Genomic DNA, 3,910 nt, shown 5'->3' on the forward strand with positions numbered 1-3,910 from the left:
TGTAGAAATTCTTCCTGAGATAACCTTACTTTATTCCCTCATGCCAAGAGCCACACCTCTCCCAAACCAAAAGAGGATAACATGACTGATGGACCCCTGTCTGTAGGGGTCTCTTAGAGTCGACCAAAAAGATAGTGAGGAGCCCCATGATGACCCTCTATTCCAGAATATGTGGTCCAGACAGTCTTCTTTTGCATGGCCTGGGACTTATCCCTGTGACCTGAGTTTGCCCTCAAAATAAAGCCTTCTTCCCAGTGAATACCATAGAGCAGTGAATGGGTGTTTCATCTGGCTACCTTCTTAAGGTCTTCCAAGAATTTCCCATAATTCATGGTCCACATTTTTTTTTGAGAACATCTTAAATTTTTAATCCTTTCTTTAACGGTTACCTAAACCACTTTTGATTAAGAAAACTGTAGAAGGTTTGCAACTGCCACAAGCGAATGCCAGGAAGTGGCACATGTCAATTTTCCACAGAGTCCTGCTTTGTGGGATGTCTGAAAGTGTCTGCTCACACTTGCTGGAATCAATCGCGGCAGATTTTAGTCTACAGGTCGCTTTTCCTTATATTGCTTTGTAAACTCTTCAGCATTCTTACAGAAATTTTTATGGTCCTTAGAATATTCTTCAGCTAGGTCAGGCCGAAGGGAATGCTCAGACTGGGGTTTGTTCACCAGCGCTATGAGGGACCAGATTACTTGGCTGATTTTGGTTGCTGGCTTCCAGTTTTCAGCACTAATTACTCACAAAAAGACCTGCCCCTTTTCATCGATGTTTGGGTGACAGATCTTTTTTTTAAATGTGATCTTTGGTGGTTTGAATGGGTACTCTGCTGGAAAGTTGATTTTGATTCTGAAGATCCCCTTATCCTATGGAGGGTGGTCAGGAACAATAAGCCATTGCCAAGTCAATAAATTAGCTTCATCAACCTGGATGTTACAGAAGTTTTTCATTCCACATTTGAGTATCTCTTCAAGCTCCATCATCAGCCTCCTGCTGGCTGCCATCTTGAATCTGGTGCTCTGTGGTTCACACTTTTAATGTAGTATGTTTTTTTCTGAAACATAAGTCAATGAAACCTGCCAGGGCTTGAGACTTCTGCTGACCTAGTGTCACCTCCTTAAACAAAATCTTAAGTTCCATGAGACCCCAGGAGAAAATAAGAACTATCTAAGGCTAATAACTCTAGGGTGGGTTTTCTAGGGCTGACAGAAGTGAATACAGACTATAGATCTTCCTCTGTCATAGTTTTTTAATCTCACATGAGATCCTCATATTGGAACCTAGTTGGTAATGTGCTCCCTTCGGTCTGCTATGTGAAGCTGGCTCCTTCCAACCAAGTACTCACCTCAAAAAGACACCCAAGAAGGAAATGAGGAGACAGACATCTCATGAATTGAACATCCAGAACTGACAACAGGGTGTAGACACAGCGATATAACCTCTTTCTTGTGGTGGACAGAACTCTAAATATCACTCAGGATCTTCACATAACTTCTGTAGGGCCTCAGACTTCTTCCTCTGCTGACTTAACACTGCCCACTTCAGATTAAGGCCTCTCCTTTCTCAGATTCCAGAGGTGGAAAACAGTGAGCACCACTACCTGCCACCCCTGTGCAGGGCCTCCTAGGGATGACAGATTGGTCTAGGCTCAATGGGTCTGCTACTTTTCTGTAGTAAGTGACTCACTTGGGGTCTGTTCTTAATTACTGGCACATCTGAGGATTCTTACCCTCATGTAGTAAGGTCTTGACCTCAATGTGGTCCCTGAGGAGGAAATGTGTGTGGGGGGTTCAGTCTGATAACTCACTCTGAAGCTTCCCACAGTGAACTCAGGGCTGGTGCTCTTTTCTGTGGAGCCCCATCTGTTATGTGGCAGATATTCCCCCTTAGTCTCATTTAGAGTCTTACCCTGACATCCAGCAGCAGCACCTTCAACTTCTCCCTATGCCAAATGGAGTCCACCTGCCTCAGATCAAGGTCTTCATAGCCTTTGGGCTCTGGAAGAGGAAGTCAGGGGACATCACATCCAGTTCCCTTGCATGGTCCTCCCAGTGCTGATAGCAAGGGTGTAGCAACATCCCTGGGTTCCAAAGTAGAGGTTGTACTCACATTGACTTCTACCAGGCTCTAACATTTGTCCTGCTTTTGAGCTGAGGTCACATCCTTCATGCCAAGGTTCCTGAGAACCCTGCCAATTAAAAATGATGATGTCTTAGCCAGAGAACTCTGTCTGGGTCCTTAGGACTGAAAGGAGATGTGGCCTGTTACTGTGTGACGCCCTTTATTCTGTGATGTTGGTTTCTCCAGTCTTCATTCCAAGATTCCTTATCTTTGTTTTTTTCTCTTTAATTAAGGCTTCTTGAGAAATTCCACTTCCCAACAAATTACTACAAGTCTTTCAGGTTTCATATTGTGTCTCTGTCTTAGTGTTTATGAAAGATGGGGACATTGCAGTACAAGACAGGCAAAGACTACGACAGTTGGTAGTGTGTTGGAGAAAAAAACCACGTTGATCAAGTATTTTTCCTCATCAGCCAAAGTTAGCATCTTATGCAACTTCTGTTCTAAAAAATTTACTTTCTACAAAGAGGTCAACCTGATTGATTTTGTGAGTTCTGGTCTGTTGTGATTATCTGATATAACATGTAAAGATGATCATATTTTCACCAAACATTATCTTTTTCTCTTCACTATTTATTCTTGTCATTTCTTTGGTATTATTCTTGTTGCTCTAACTGTTTTCTAGTCCAGTTTTGAACAGTAAAGGTCGTTGGATACATTTGTTTTGTTCCTAACTTTAATGGAAATTATTCCAGCATTTCACTTTTATGAATTTTTCTGATGAATTTAAGACAAGAAAGTTCAATTCTATTGTTAGTTTGCTGTATGTTTTTAAACATGAACTGGTGATGGGTTTTTTCAACAGCTATCTCTCTACCTCTGGCTATGATCAGATGAGTTTTTTCTCTAGTCTGTTTTATAGGCATTTCAATTATTATATCTTCTTTACATTCATGTACACACAGTCTATTTATTGATTTAATTTACTCTATTATTGAATTTGCTACTACTTTACTCAGGATATTTGTCTAATTGTGAATAGCCTTAGCTCAAGTGTTCTCTATTTGAAGAGCTTGTATCTGTTTTTTATTTTTTCTATCAATAAATGTTAGATTGTAAAAAATATTTTGAATAATTTCAAATCCTTTTGGATCTTTGGAATGAGTTTTTATAAGGCTGTAATTATTGTTTCTCTCAATATATGTCATGCAGCTGGCCTTCAAACATAACTGGTCGTCAAACTTTTTGAGGGTGGCTTGATCTTCAACTGTAGTTTCAGTTTCTGTTGTTTGATTTTTGTAGATTTATTTAATCACATATTTTGCTAAAATGGGTTCATTTCACTTGGATTATCAAATTGAAAGACATGATATCTATAATTACATGGTTTATTATACAAATTTTCCAACTCACGGAGTAATGCATAGGATAGAACAATAAATGCAATGTACCTGAAACTTCACATATCATCAATGGTTATCAGTTGCAGCTTATTCAGATTGAGACTTTGTTTTTTGGCAAAACCATTCCAGAACTTATTCTGTGTATTCTATTGGGTATATTCAATGGCTTGTGTGTCTCTCTTTTTGGCTATACTAACAGTATTGAAGACCATGACCTTTATCCATTATCTGTTTGAGACTATCCAATGGTAATTATTTTATATCATCATTCTTAGTTTATTACCTGAAATTTTTACTGTAGGCAGAAACCTTTCCTAATCCACTAGTTGGTTATTTTGAGGTAATGTTATATGGCTATCTCATATTTAAATATACTCTGCACCTATATTTTGTATAATATTATGGAATGTAATTAGTTCTGCTTTTCAAAATTAATTTTTATA

At 38.9% G+C, this 3,910-nt stretch overlaps 1 pseudogene; it reads right to left on the reverse strand.

The window, feature by feature from the left end:
• Nucleotides 1-542: 542 nt before the first annotated feature.
• Nucleotides 543-1,007, reverse strand: LOC103260936 (annotated as a pseudogene).
• Nucleotides 1,008-3,910: the final 2,903 nt, after the last annotated feature.

The sequence above is a fragment of the Carlito syrichta genome, unplaced genomic scaffold (assembly GCF_000164805.1).
Source record: "Carlito syrichta isolate Samal-C Ts95f unplaced genomic scaffold, Tarsius_syrichta-2.0.1 Scaffold303456, whole genome shotgun sequence".
In the NCBI taxonomy this organism is placed as follows: domain Eukaryota; kingdom Metazoa; phylum Chordata; class Mammalia; order Primates; family Tarsiidae; genus Carlito; species Carlito syrichta.